Here is a 16,795-nt window from a genome sequence, read left to right as displayed (position 1 = left end):
AAGTCAAAAACTGCATTTCCCCCAAAGTTCTATTTTTAGCCATGTCTGACATGTTGGTTGGCAGGCAGGGTCATCGGACACATTTATTAAACTAGATACCCTAGTGATGATTGTGGCCAAGTTTGGTTAAATTTGTCTCAGTTGTTTCAGGAGAGAAGATTTTTGTAAAAGATTACAAAAATTTACGAATAATTGTTAAATTTGACTTTAAAGGGCAATAACTCCTTATGGGGTCAATTGACCATATTGGTCATGTTGACTTCTTTGTAGATCTGACTTTGCTGAACATAATGGCTGTTTACAGTTTATCTCCATCTATAATAATATTCAAGATAACAAAAAACTGCAAAATTTCCTTAAAATTACTAATTCAGGGGCAGCAACCCAACAAAGGGTTGTCTGATTCATCTGAAAATTTCAGGGCAGATAGATCTTAACCTGATGAACATTTTTACCTATGGTCAGATTTGCTCTAAATGCTTTAGTTTCAGAGATATAAGCCAAAAACTGCATTTTACCCCTATGTTCTATTTTTCGCCATGTCGGCCATCTTGGTTGGCAGGCGGGGTCATCGGACACATTTTAAAACGAGATACCCTAGTGATGATTGTGGCCAAGTTTGGTTAAATTTGGCCCAGTAGTTTCAGAGGAGATTTTGGTAAAAGTTAACGGACGACGACGGACGCCAAGTGATGAGAAAAGCTCACTTGGCCCTGTGGGCCAGGTGAGCTAATAAACCTAGTTTAAATAAAAAAATTGTAATGAATAAATACCTATATGTGACTAATCCTAATGTGCTATCTACAATGAAACCATTTTCATTGTCGAAGAGTGTAACATATTTAGGCGTTATCTGTAACAAAAACAAAAGTTGTAAATTAGTATCAGCTTTAAATAGGGAATATTTGATGTTGCAATCAATTCAGAAATTAATGTGATGCATGTTTTATGTCAAATCCTAAATTGGAGACTAGAATATTTACAATTACTTAACTTATTACAGTAAATATTTGAATAAAAGAAATGTTCGACAAATTTGTAATAAAATTTTAAACTGTTGTTCAACGGGAAAACTGATTTTTGTTACCCAACACATATAAAAAGAGTTAAAAGTACAATTATAATGACCAAATACCTACATGATACAAATCTTCGTGTGCTGTATACCATGAAAGCATCTTCATTGTCTAGGAGGGTAACATATCTAGTCTGTATCTGTAACAAAAACTCTAAATCAGTATCAGCTTTAAATAGAGAATATTGGTTGTTGCAATTAATTCAAAATTAATATGATGCATTTTTGATGAAAAATCCTAATTTGAAGACAAGTATATAAACAATTTCTATACATTATCATTAAAATAATCTTCATAAGAGTATACATTTTAATTGAAGAAATTTTAAATCAATTTGTAATCAAATCTAATTTAAGCTTCCAGGGAAAACTTATTTTTGTTACCTGCAAACCATATAAACATAGTTTAAAGTACAATTAAAAATACCAAATACCTACATGCTACGTATCCAGATGTGTGATCAATCTACCATGAAACCATCTTCATTGTCTAGGAGTGTAACATATTTAGGCTGTATCTATAACAAAACCAAATCATCAATTAGTATCAGCTTCAAATAGAGACTATTGGCTGTTGCAACAATTATAAAATAAATGTCACTCATATTTTATGTCAAATCCTAAATTGGACACAAGAATATTTAAAATTACTACGCATTCATGTTAAAATTTACTTCACTAGATTATAAATTTGAACAAAAGAAATATGTACACTAATTTCAAATAATATTTTATTTAAGCTTTTGTTCCAGAGAAAACTGATATTTATTACCCAACACATATAAACATAGTCTAAAGTACAAATGTAATGACTACCTACATGTTAAACATCCTAATGTGCATCTACCATGAAACCATATTCATTGGGTAGGAGTGGAACATATCTGGGCTGTATCTGTTACAAAAGAAAAAATTTAAATTAGCATCAGCTTTAGAGAATATTTAATGGCTGTTAAAAAAATTAAAAAATTAATGTGATTCATGTTTTATGTCAAATCTTAAATTGCGGACAATTAATTTACAATTACTCTTTCATTCTTATTAAAATATACCACATTTGAAATTCGAATAAAAGATATTTTAGACCAATCTGTAATAAAATTTTAAGCTATTGTTTCAGTGAAAACAGATTTTTATTGACTTCCAAATATTAACATAGTTTTAAGTACAATTGTAATGACCAAATACTTACATGTTGACTCTTCCTATCTGCCATGAATCCATCTTCTCTGTCTAGGAGTGCAACATATTTAGATGTATCTTTAACAAAAACTATAAATTAATATCAGCTTTAAATACAGACTATTTGCTGTTCCAATTTTTTCAGAATTTAATCTTTGCATGTTGGACAAGAATATTTATAATTACTATACATTCCATTAAGAATATATTTCATTAGAGTATAAATTTGAAGAAATTTTTTTGAGACCAATTTGTAATAAAGTTTCAAATTGGTTGATAATGAAATAGAGCCAGACAAAAAAACTAAATACATTTTACCATAAACACAAGTTATCATACTATGTAATCAGCTCTGCTGGGGGATCTGCTTTTACGAGATTTGCGCCCATTAAATTCATCAATGTTATATCAAAATCTAAAGTTTGCTCTCTGCAGAGGTCTGCTTTTACGAGACCCATTTTAACATAAAGCATCTTTTTGTCAAACTGTTCAGGAAAAAACGGATTTTTATTACCTAACAAACATAAACATAGTTTTAAGAACAATTGTAATGACCAAATACCTACATGTGCAACATCCTAATGTGTGAAAGCATCTTTCATGGTATAGGAGTGTTACATATTAAGGCTGTATAATCTGTAACAAAAACAAAAATTATTAATAGTTTACGCTTTAAATCCAGACTCTTTGCTGTTGCAATCAATTCAGAAAATACTGTGATGCATGTTTTATGTTAAATCCCAAAATAGAGAAAAGTATATAATTACAATTACTATACGTTCTTATTAAAATATTCAGCATTAAGAGTATAAATTTGAATGAAAGAAATTTTAGACCAATTTGTTATAAAGCTTCAATCTGTTGTTTCAGGAAAAAACAGATTTTTATTACCTAACAAATATAAATACAGTTTGAAGGAAAATTGTAATGACCAAATACGTACATGTGACTTATCCTAATGTGCATCTGCAATGGAAGCATCTTTCATGGTATAGGAGTCTTACATATTCAGGCTGTATCTGTAATGAAAACAAAAAAAATAAACATTAATTTCAGCTTTTAATCCAGACTATTTGCTGTTGCAATCAATTCAGAAATTAATGTGATGCATGTTGTAATGTCAAATCCTTAATTGGAGACAAGAATTTTTACAATCACTATACATTCTTATTAAAATATATCTCATTACAGTGAATATTTCAATAAATGTAATGTAGGACCAATTTGTAATAAAATTTCAAGCTGTTGTTCCAGGAAAAACTGATTTTTATTACCTAACAAATATAAACATAGTTTTAAGAACAATTGTTATGAATAAAAACCTACATGTGACTAATCCTAATGTGCTATCTGCAATGGAAGCATCTTTCATGGTATAGGAGTCTTACATATTTAGGCAGAATCTGTAACAAAAACAAATATTTTAAATTAGTTTCAGCTTTAAATTCAAAGCTATTTGCTGTTGCAATCAATTCAGAAATTAATGTGATGCATGTTTTATGTCAAATCCTAAATTGGAGACGTATATTTACAATAACTATACATTCTTATTAAAATATACTTCATTAGGATATAAATAGGAATAAAAGAAATTTTAGACCAATTTGTTATAAAGCTTCAATCTGTTGTTTCAGTGAAAACTGATTTTAATGCCTAACAAATACTAGAGGCTCTAAGGAGCCTGTGTCGCTCACCTGATATTTTTATTTACAATTGATGCATGAAATAATGCAACCGTTATACATTTGCTTTAGTTTCAGAGATACAAGTCAAATACTGCATTTCCCCCAAAGTTCTATTTTTAGCCATGTCTGACATGTTGGTTGACAGGCAGGGTCATCGGACACATTTATTAAACTAGATACCCTAGTGATGAATGTGGCCAAGTTTGGTTAAATTTGTCTCAGTTGTTTCAGGAGAGAAGATTTTTGTAAAAGATTACAAAAATTTACGAATAATTGTTAAATTTGACTTTAAAGGGCAATAACTCCTTATGGGGTCAATTGACCATATTGGTCATGTTGACTTCTTTGTAGATCTGACTTTGCTGAACATAATGGCTGTTTACAGTTTATCTCCATCTATAATAATATTCAAGATAACAAAAAACTGCAAAATTTCCTTAAAATTACTAATTCAGGGGCAGCAACCCAACAAAGGGTTGTCTGATTCATCTGAAAATTTCAGGGCAGATAGATCTACACCTGATGAACATTTTTACCCATGGTCAGATTTGCTCTAAATGCTTTAGTTTCAGAGATATAAGCCAAAAACTGCATTTTACCCCTATGTTCTATTTTTAGCCATGTCGGCCATCTTGGTTGGCAGGCGGGGTCATCGGACACATTTTAAAACGAGATACCCTAGTGATGATTGTGGCCAAGTTTGGTTAAATTTGGCCCAGTAGTTTCAGAGGAGATTTTGGTAAAAGTTAACGGACGACGACGGATGCCAAGTGATGAGAAAAGCTCACTTGGCCCTTTGGGCCAGGTGAGCTAATAAACCTAGTTTAAATAAAAAAATTGTAATGAATAAATACCTACATGTGACTAATCCTAATGTGCTATCTACAATGAAACCATTTTCATTGTCGAAGAGTGTAACATATTTAGGCGTTATCTGTAACAAAAACAAAAGTTGTAAATTAGTATCAGCTTTAAATAGGGAATATTTGATGTTGCAATCAATTCAGAAATTAATGTGATGCATGTTTTATGTCAAATCCTAAATTGGAGACTAGAATATTTACAATTACTTAACTTATTACAGTAAATATTTGAATAAAAGAAATGTTCGACAAATTTGTAATAAAATTTTAAACTGTTGTTCAACGGGAAAACTGATTTTTGTTACCCAACACATATAAAAAGAGTTAAAAGTACAATTATAATGACCAAATACCTACATGATACAAATCTTCGTGTGCTGTATACCATGAAAGCATCTTCATTGTCTAGGAGGGTAACATATCTAGTCTGTATCTGTAACAAAAACTCTAAATCAGTATCAGCTTTAAATAGAGAATATTGGTTGTTGCAATTAATTCAAAATTAATATGATGCATTTTTGATGAAAAATCCTAATTTGAAGACAAGTATATAAACAATTTCTATACATTATCATTAAAATAATCTTCATAAGAGTATACATTTTAATTGAAGAAATTTTAAATCAATTTGTAATCAAATCTAATTTAAGCTTCCAGGGAAAACTTATTTTTGTTACCTGCAAACCATATAAACATAGTTTAAAGTACAATTAAAAATACCAAATACCTACATGCTACGTATCCAGATGTGTGATCAATCTACCATGAAACCATCTTCATTGTCTAGGAGTGTAACATATTTAGGCTGTATCTATAACAAAACCAAATCATCAATTAGTATCAGCTTCAAATAGAGACTATTGGCTGTTGCAACAATTATAAAATAAATGTCACTCATATTTTATGTCAAATCCTAAATTGGACACAAGAATATTTAAAATTACTACGCATTCATGTTAAAATTTACTTCACTAGATTATAAATTTGAACAAAAGAAATATGTACACTAATTTCAAATAATATTTTATTTAAGCTTTTGTTCCAGAGAAAACTGATATTTATTACCCAACACATATAAACATAGTCTAAAGTACAATTGTAATGACTACCTACATGTTAAACATCCTAATGTGCATCTACCATGAAACCATATTCATTGGGTAGGAGTGGAACATATCTGGGCTGTATCTGTTACAAAAGAAAAAATTTAAATTAGCATCAGCTTTAGAGAATATTTAATGGCTGTTAAAAAAATTAAAAAATTAATGTGATTCATGTTTTATGTCAAATCTTAAATTACGGACAATTAATTTACAATTACTCTTTCATTCTTATTAAAATATACCACATTTGAAATTCGAATAAAAGATATTTTAGACCAATCTGTAATAAAATTTTAAGCTATTGTTTCAGTGAAAACAGATTTTTATTGACTTCCAAATATTAACATAGTTTTAAGTACAATTGTAATGACCAAATACTTACATGTTGACTCTTCCTATCTGCCATGAATCCATCTTCTCTGTCTAGGAGTGCAACATATTTAGATGTATCTTTAACAAAAACTATAAATTAATATCAGCTTTAAATACAGACTATTTGCTGTTCCAATTTTTTCAGAATTTAATCTTTGCATGTTGGACAAGAATATTTATAATTACTATACATTCCATTAAGAATATATTTCATTAGAGTATAAATTTGAAGAAATTTTTTTGAGACCAATTTGTAATAAAGTTTCAAATTGGTTGATAATGAAATAGAGCCAGACAAAAAAACTAAATACATTTTACCATAAACACAAGTTATCATACTATGTAATCAGCTCTGCTGGGGGATCTGCTTTTACGAGATTTGCGCCCATTAAATTCATCAATGTTATATCAAAATCTAAAGTTTGCTCTCTGCAGAGGTCTGCTTTTACGAGACCCATTTTAACATAAAGCATCTTTTTGTCAAACTGTTCAGGAAAAAACGGATTTTTATTACCTAACAAACATAAACATAGTTTTAAGAACAATTGTAATGACCAAATACCTACATGTGCAACATCCTAATGTGTGAAAGCATCTTTCATGGTATAGGAGTGTTACATATTAAGGCTGTATAATCTGTAACAAAAACAAAAATTATTAATAGTTTACGCTTTAAATCCAGACTCTTTGCTGTTGCAATCAATTCAGAAAATACTGTGATGCATGTTTTATGTTAAATCCCAAAATAGAGAAAAGTATATAATTACAATTACTATACGTTCTTATTAAAATATTCAGCATTAAGAGTATAAATTTGAATGAAAGAAATTTTAGACCAATTTGTTATAAAGCTTCAATCTGTTGTTTCAGGAAAAAACAGATTTTTATTACCTAACAAATATAAATATAGTTTGAAGGAAAATTGTAATGACCAAATACGTACATGTGACTTATCCTAATGTGCATCTGCAATGGAAGCATCTTTCATGGTATAGGAGTCTTACATATTCAGGCTGTATCTGTAATGAAAACAAAAAAAATAAACATTAATTTCAGCTTTTAATCCAGACTATTTGCTGTTGCAATCAATTCAGAAATTAATGTGATGCATGTTGTAATGTCAAATCCTTAATTGGAGACAAGAATTTTTACAATCACTATACATTCTTATTAAAATATATCTCATTACAGTGAATATTTCAATAAATGTAATGTAGGACCAATTTGTAATAAAATTTCAAGCTGTTGTTCCAGGAAAAACTGATTTTTATTACCTAACAAATATAAACATAGTTTTAAGAACAATTGTTATGAATAAAAACCTACATGTGACTAATCCTAATGTGCTATCTGCAATGGAAGCATCTTTCATGGTATAGGAGTCTTACATATTTAGGCAGAATCTGTAACAAAAACAAATATTTTAAATAAGTTTCAGCTTTAAATTCAAAGCTATTTGCTGTTGCAATCAATTCAGAAATTAATGTGATGCATGTTTTATGTCAAATCCTAAATTGGAGACGTATATTTACAATAACTATACATTCTTATTAAAATATACTTCATTAGGATATAAATAGGAATAAAAGAAATTTTAGACCAATTTGTTATAAAGCTTCAATCTGTTGTTTCAGTGAAAACTGATTTTAATGCCTAACAAATACTAGAGGCTCTAAGGAGCCTGTGTCGCTCACCTGATATTTTTATTTACAATTGATGCATGAAATAATGCAACCGTTATACATTTGCTTTAGTTTCAGAGATACAAGTCAAATACTGCATTTCCCCCAAAGTTCTATTTTAAGCCATGTCTGACATGTTGGTTGACAGGCAGGGTCATCGGACACATTTATTAAACTAGATACCCTAGTGATGAATGTGGCCAAGTTTGGTTAAATTCGTCTCAGTTGTTTCAGGAGAGAAGATTTTTGTAAAAGATTACAAAAATTTACGAATAATTGTTAAATTTGACTTTAAAGGGCAATAACTCCTTATGGGGTCAATTGACCATATTGGTCATGTTGACTTCTTTGTAGATCTGACTTTGCTGAACATAATGGCTGTTTACAGTTTATCTCCATCTATAATAATATTCAAGATAACAAAAAACTGCAAAATTTCCTTAAAATTACTAATTCAGGGGCAGCAACCCAACAAAGGGTTGTCTGATTCATCTGAAAATTTCAGGGCAGATAGATCTTCACCTGATGAACATTTTTACCCATGGTCAGATTTGCTCTAAATGCTTTAGTTTCAGAGATATAAGCCAAAAACTGCATTTTACCCCTATGTTCTATTTTTAGCCATGTCGGCCATCTTGGTTGGCAGGCGGGGTCATCGGACACATTTTAAAACGAGATACCCTAGTGATGATTGTGGCCAAGTTTGGTTAAATTTGGCCCAGTAGTTTCAGAGGAGATTTTGGTAAAAGTTAACGGACGACGACGGATGCCAAGTGATGAGAAAAGCTCACTTGGCCCTGTGGGCCAGGTGAGCTAATAAACCTAGTTTAAATAAAAAAATTGTAATGAATAAATACCTACATGTGACTAATCCTAATGTGCTATCTACAATGAAACCATTTTCATTGTCGAAGAGTGTAACATATTTAGGCGTTATCTGTAACAAAAACAAAAGTTGTAAATTAGTATCAGCTTTAAATAGGGAATATTTGATGTTGCAATCAATTCAGAAATTAATGTGATGCATGTTTTATGTCAAATCCTAAATTGGAGACTAGAATATTTACAATTACTTAACTTATTACAGTAAATATTTGAATAAAAGAAATGTTCGACAAATTTGTAATAAAATTTTAAACTGTTGTTCAACGGGAAAACTGATTTTTGTTACCCAACACATATAAAAAGAGTTAAAAGTACAATTATAATGACCAAATACCTACATGATACAAATCTTCGTGTGCTGTATACCATGAAAGCATCTTCATTGTCTAGGAGGGTAACATATCTAGTCTGTATCTGTAACAAAAACTCTAAATCAGTATCAGCTTTAAATAGAGAATATTGGTTGTTGCAATTAATTCAAAATTAATATGATGCATTTTTGATGAAAAATCCTAATTTGAAGACAAGTATATAAACAATTTCTATACATTATCATTAAAATAATCTTCATAAGAGTATACATTTTAATTGAAGAAATTTTAAATCAATTTGTAATCAAATCTAATTTAAGCTTTCAGGGAAAACTTATTTTTGTTACCTGCAAACCATATAAACATAGTTTAAAGTACAATTAAAAATACCAAATACCTACATGCTACGTATCCAGATGTGTGATCAATCTACCATGAAACCATCTTCATTGTCTAGGAGTGTAACATATTTAGGCTGTATCTATAACAAAACCAAATCATCAATTAGTATCAGCTTCAAATAGAGACTATTGGCTGTTGCAACAATTATAAAATAAATGTCACTCATATTTTATGTCAAATCCTAAATTGGACACAAGAATATTTAAAATTACTACGCATTCATGTTAAAATTTACTTCACTAGATTATAAATTTGAACAAAAGAAATATGTACACTAATTTCAAATAATATTTTATTTAAGCTTTTGTTCCAGAGAAAACTGATATTTATTACCCAACACATATAAACATAGTCTAAAGTACAATTGTAATGACTACCTACATGTTAAACATCCTAATGTGCATCTACCATGAAACCATATTCATTGGGTAGGAGTGGAACATATCTGGGCTGTATCTGTTACAAAAGAAAAAATTTAAATTAGCATCAGCTTTAGAGAATATTTAATGGCTGTTAAAAAAATTAAAAAATTAATGTGATTCATGTTTTATGTCAAATCTTAAATTACGGACAATTAATTTACAATTACTCTTTCATTCTTATTAAAATATACCACATTTGAAATTCGAATAAAAGATATTTTAGACCAATCTGTAATAAAATTTTAAGCTATTGTTTCAGTGAAAACAGATTTTTATTGACTTCCAAATATTAACATAGTTTTAAGTACAATTGTAATGACCAAATACTTACATGTTGACTCTTCCTATCTGCCATGAATCCATCTTCTCTGTCTAGGAGTGCAACATATTTAGATGTATCTTTAACAAAAACTATAAATTAATATCAGCTTTAAATACAGACTATTTGCTGTTCCAATTTTTTCAGAATTTAATCTTTGCATGTTGGACAAGAATATTTATAATTACTATACATTCCATTAAGAATATATTTCATTAGAGTATAAATTTGAAGAAATTTTTTTGAGACCAATTTGTAATAAAGTTTCAAATTGGTTGATAATGAAATAGAGCCAGACAAAAAAACTAAATACATTTTACCATAAACACAAGTTATCATACTATGTAATCAGCTCTGCTGGGGGATCTGCTTTTACGAGATTTGCGCCCATTAAATTCATCAATGTTATATCAAAATCTAAAGTTTGCTCTCTGCAGAGGTCTGCTTTTACGAGACCCATTTTAACATAAAGCATCTTTTTGTCAAACTGTTCAGGAAAAAACGGATTTTTATTACCTAACAAACATAAACATAGTTTTAAGAACAATTGTAATGACCAAATACCTACATGTGCAACATCCTAATGTGTGAAAGCATCTTTCATGGTATAGGAGTGTTACATATTAAGGCTGTATAATCTGTAACAAAAACAAAAATTATTAATAGTTTACGCTTTAAATCCAGACTCTTTGCTGTTGCAATCAATTCAGAAAATAATGTGATGCATGTTTTATGTTAAATCCCAAAATAGAGAAAAGTATATAATTACAATTACTATACGTTCTTATTAAAATATTCAGCATTAAGAGTATAAATTTGAATGAAAGAAATTTTAGACCAATTTGTTATAAAGCTTCAATCTGTTGTTTCAGGAAAAAACAGATTTTTATTACCTAACAAATATAAATATAGTTTGAAGGAAAATTGTAATGACCAAATACGTACATGTGACTTATCCTAATGTGCATCTGCAATGGAAGCATCTTTCATGGTATAGGAGTCTTACATATTCAGGCTGTATCTGTAATGAAAACAAAAAAAATAAACATTAATTTCAGCTTTTAATCCAGACTATTTGCTGTTGCAATCAATTCAGAAATTAATGTGATGCATGTTGTAATGTCAAATCCTTAATTGGAGACAAGAATTTTTACAATCACTATACATTCTTATTAAAATATATCTCATTACAGTGAATATTTCAATAAATGTAATGTAGGACCAATTTGTAATAAAATTTCAAGCTGTTGTTCCAGGAAAAACTGATTTTTATTACCTAACAAATATAAACATAGTTTTAAGAACAATTGTTATGAATAAAAACCTACATGTGACTAATCCTAATGTGCTATCTGCAATGGAAGCATCTTTCATGGTATAGGAGTCTTACATATTTAGGCAGAATCTGTAACAAAAACAAATATTTTAAATTAGTTTCAGCTTTAAATTCAAAGCTATTTGCTGTTGCAATCAATTCAGAAATTAATGTGATGCATGTTTTATGTCAAATCCTAAATTGGAGACGTATATTTACAATAACTATACATTCTTATTAAAATATACTTCATTAGGATATAAATAGGAATAAAAGAAATTTTAGACCAATTTGTTATAAAGCTTCAATCTGTTGTTTCAGTGAAAACTGATTTTAATGCCTAACAAATACTAGAGGCTCTAAGGAGCCTGTGTCGCTCACCTGATATTTTTATTTACAATTGATGCATGAAATAATGCAACCGTTATACATTTGCTTTAGTTTCAAAGATACAAGTCAAATACTGCATTTCCCCCAAAGTTCTATTTTTAGCCATGTCTGACATGTTGGTTGACAGGCAGGGTCATCGGACACATTTATTAAACTAGATTCCCTAGTGATGAATGTGGCCAAGTTTGGTTAAATTTGTCTCAGTTGTTTCAGGAGAGAAGATTTTTGTAAAAGATTACAAAAATTTACGAATAATTGTTAAATTTGACTTTAAAGGGCAATAACTCCTTATGGGGTCAATTGACCATATTGGTCATGTTGACTTCTTTGTAGATCTGACTTTGCTGAACATAATGGCTGTTTACAGTTTATCTCCATCTATAATAATATTCAAGATAACAAAAAACTGCAAAATTTCCTTAAAATTACTAATTCAGGGGCAGCAACCCAACAAAGGGTTGTCTGATTCATCTGAAAATTTCAGGGCAGATAGATCTTCACCTGATGAACATTTTTACCCATGGTCAGATTTGCTCTAAATGCTTTAGTTTCAGAGATATAAGCCAAAAACTGCATTTTACCCCTATGTTCTATTTTTAGCCATGTCGGCCATCTTGGTTGGCAGGCGGGGTCATCAGACACATTTTTAAACGAGATACCCTAGTGATGATTGTGGCCAAGTTTGGTTAAATTTGGCCCAGTAGTTTCAGAGGAGATTTTGGTAAAAGTTAACGGACGACAACGGATGCCAAGTGATGAGAAAAGCTCACTTGGCCCTGTGGGCCAGGTGAGCTAATAAACCTAGTTTAAATAAAAAAATTGTAATGAATAAATACCTACATGTGACTAATCCTAATGTGCTATCTACAATGAAACCATTTTCATTGTCGAAGAGTGTAACATATTTAGGCGTTATCTGTAACAAAAACAAAAGTTGTAAATTAGTATCTGCTTTAAATAGGGAATATTTGATGTTGCAATCAATTCAGAAATTAATGTGATGCATGTTATATGTCAAATCCTAAATTGGAGACTAGAATATTTACAATTACTTAACTTATTACAGTAAATATTTGAATAAAAGAAATGTTCGACAAATTTGTAATAAAATTTTAAACTGTTGTTCAACGGGAAAACTGATTTTTGTTACCCAACACATATAAAAAGAGTTAAAAGTACAATTATAATGACCAAATACCTACATGATACAAATCTTCGTGTGCTGTATACCATGAAAGCATCTTCATTGTCTAGGAGGGTAACATATCTAGTCTGTATCTGTAACAAAAACTATCAATCAGTATCAGCTTTAAATAGAGAATATTGGTTGTTGCAATTAATTCAAAATTAATATGATGCATTTTTGATGAAAAATCCTAATTTGAAGACAAGTATATAAACAATTTCTATACATTATCATTAAAATAATCTTCATAAGAGTATACATTTTAATTGAAGAAATTTTAAATCAATTTGTAATCAAATCTAATTTAAGCTTCCAGGGAAAACTTATTTTTGTTACCTGCAAACCATATAAACATAGTTTAAAGTACAATTAAAAATACCAAATACCTACATGCTACGTATCCAGATGTGTGATCAATCTACCATGAAACCATCTTCATTGTCTAGGAGTGTAACATATTTAGGATGTATCTACAACAAAACAAAATCATCAATTAGTATCAGCTTCAAATAGAGACTATTGGCTGTTGCAACAATTATAAAATAAATGTCACTCATATTTTATGTCAAATCCTAAATTGGACACAAGAATATTTAAAATTACTACGCATTCATGTTAAAATTTACTTCACTAGATTATAAATTTGAACAAAAGAAATATGTACACTAATTTCAAATAATATTTTATTTAAGCTTTTGTTCCAGAGAAAACTGATATTTATTACCCAACACATATAAACATAGTCTAAAGTACAATTGTAATGACTACCTACATGTTAAACATCCTAATGTGCATCTACCATGAAACCATATTCATTGGGTAGGAGTGGAACATATCTGGGCTGTATCTGTTACAAAAGAAAAAATTTAAATTAGCATCAGCTTTAGAGAATATTTAATGGCTGTTAAAAAAATTAAAAAATTAATGTGATTCATGTTTTATGTCAAATCTTAAATTACGGACAATTAATTTACAATTACTCTTTCATTCTTATTAAAATATACCACATTTGAAATTCGAATAATAGATATTTTAGACCAATCTGTAATAAAATTTTAAGCTATTGTTTCAGTGAAAACAGATTTTTATTGACTTCCAAATATTAACATAGTTTTAAGTACAATTGTAATGACCAAATACTTACATGTTGAGTCTTCCTATCTGCCATGAATCCATCTTCTCTGTCTAGGAGTGCAACATATTTAGATGTATCTTTAACAAAAACTATAAATTAATATCAGCTTTAAATACAGACTATTTGCTGTTCCAATTTTTTCAGAATTTAATCTTTGCATGTTGGACAAGAATATTTATAATTACTATACATTCCATTAAGAATATATTTCATTAAAGTATAAATTTGAAGAAATTTTTTTGAGACCAATTTGTAATAAAGTTTCAAATTGGTTGATAATGAAATAGAGCCAGACAAAAAAACTAAATACATTTTACCATAAACACAAGTTATCATACTATGTAATCAGCTCTGCTGGGGGATCTGCTTTTACGAGATTAGCGCCCATTAAATTCATCAATGTTATATCAAAATCTAAAGTTTGCTCTCTGCAGAGGTCTGCTTTTACGAGACCCATTTTAACATAAAGCATCTTTTTGTCAAACTGTTCAGGAAAAAACGGATTTTTATTACCTAACAAACATAAACATAGTTTTAAGAACAATTGTAATGACCAAATACCTACATGTGCAACATCCTAATGTGTGAAAGCATCTTTCATGGTATAGGAGTGTTACATATTAAGGCTGTATAATCTGTAACAAAAACAAAAATTATTAATTAGTTTACGCTTTAAATCCAGACTCTTTGCTGTTGCAATCAATTCAGAAAATAATGTGATGCATGTTTTATGTTAAATCCCAAAATAGAGAAAAGTATATAATTACAATTACTATACGTTCTTATTAAAATATTCAGCATTAAGAGTATAAATTTGAATGAAAGAAATTTTAGACCAATTTGTTATAAAGCTTCAATCTGTTGTTTCAGGAAAAAACAGATTTTTATTACCTAACAAATATAAATATAGTTTGAAGGAAAATTGTAATGACCAAATACGTACATGTGACTTATCCTAATGTGCATCTGCAATGGAAGCATCTTTCATGGTATAGGAGTCTTACATATTTAGGCTGTATCTGTAATGAAAACAAAAAAAATAAACATTAATTTCAGCTTTTAATCCAGACTATTTGCTGTTGCAATCAATTCAGAAATTAATGTGATGCATGTTGTAATGTCAAATCCTTAATTGGAGACAAGAATTTTTACAATCACTATACATTCTTATTAAAATATATCTCATTACAGTGAATATTTCAATAAATGTAATGTAGGACCAATTTGTAATAAAATTTCAAGCTGTTGTTCCAGGAAAAACTGATTTTTATTACCTAACAAATATAAACATAGTTTTAAGAACAATTGTTATGAATAAAAACCTACATGTGACTAATCCTAATGTGCTATCTGCAATGGAAGCATCTTTCATGGTATAGGAGTCTTACATATTTAGGCAGAATCTGTAACAAAAACAAATATTTTAAATTAGTTTCAGCTTCAAATTCAAAGCTATTTGCTGTTGCAATCAATTCAGAAATTAATGTGATGCATGTTTTATGTCAAATCCTAAATTGGAGACGTATATTTACAATAACTATACATTCTTATTAAAATATACTTCATTAGGATATAAATAGGAATAAAAGAAATTTTAGACCAATTTGTTATAAAGCTTCAATCTGTTGTTTCAGTGAAAACTGATTTTAATGCCCAACAAATACTAGAGGCTCTAAGGAGCCTGTGTCGCTCACCTGATATTTTTATTTACAATTGATGCATGAAATAATGCAACCGTTATACATTTGCTTTAGTTTCAGAGATACAAGTCAAAAACTGCATTTCCCCCAAAGTTCTATTTTTAGCCATGTCTGACATGTTGGTTGGCAGGCAGGGTCATCGGACACATTTATTAAACTAGATACCCTAGTGATGATTGTGGCCAAGTTTGGTTAAATTTGTCTCAGTTGTTTCAGGAGAGAAGATTTTTGTAAAAGATTACAAAAATTTACTAATAATTGTTAAATTTGACTTTAAAGGGCAATAACTCCTTATGGGGTCAATTGACCATATTGGTCATGTTGACTTCTTTGTAGATCTGACTTTGCTGAACATAATGGCTGTTTACAGTTTATCTCCATCTATAATAATATTCAAGATAACAAAAAACTGCCAAATTTCCTTAAAATTACTAATTCAGGGGCAGCAACCCAACAAAGGGTTGTCTGATTCATCTGAAAATTTCAGGGCAGATAGATCTTAACCTGATGAACATTTTTACCCAGTCAGATTTGCTCTAAATGCTTTAGTTTCAGAGATATAAGCCAAAAACTGCATTTTACCCCTATGTTCTATTTTTAGCCATGTCGGCCATCTTGGTTGGCAGGCGGGGTCATCGGACACATTTTTAAAACGAGATACCCTAGTGATGATTGTGGCCAAGTTTGGTTAAATTTGGCCCAGTAGTTTCAGAGGAGATTTTGGTAAAAGTTAACGGACGACAACGGATGCCAAGTGATGAGAAAAGC

General features: G+C 29.6%; 1 long non-coding RNA gene across 17 annotated transcripts in view; it reads right to left on the bottom strand.

Annotated features, from left to right (window-relative positions):
- LOC127735357 (uncharacterized) overlaps nt 1-16,795 on the bottom strand; it is a 62,994-nt gene that overhangs the window by 25,989 nt on the left and 20,210 nt on the right. For 5 of the 17 annotated variants that reach the window (XR_007998335.1, XR_007998333.1, XR_007998326.1 and 2 more), the window contains 4 exons: nt 15,271-15,346; nt 14,893-14,962; nt 14,337-14,404; nt 5,919-5,993 (listed from right to left, as the gene is read on the bottom strand). This is a non-coding gene — a long non-coding RNA (uncharacterized LOC127735357). Of the gene's footprint in view, nt 1-3,583; nt 3,671-5,918; nt 5,994-7,606; nt 7,694-11,629; nt 11,717-14,336; nt 14,405-14,892; nt 14,963-15,270; nt 15,347-15,653; nt 15,741-16,795 lie in introns of those variants that run through there. The other 12 variants (XR_007998354.1, XR_007998336.1, XR_007998334.1 and 9 more) reach the window with 6 other exon arrangements.

Source organism: Mytilus californianus, unplaced genomic scaffold (assembly GCF_021869535.1).
Source record: "Mytilus californianus isolate M0D057914Y unplaced genomic scaffold, xbMytCali1.0.p SCAF_3, whole genome shotgun sequence".
Classification (NCBI taxonomy): Eukaryota; Metazoa; Mollusca; class Bivalvia; order Mytilida; family Mytilidae; genus Mytilus; species Mytilus californianus.
This window is presented reverse-complemented; position numbering and strand designations above follow the sequence as displayed.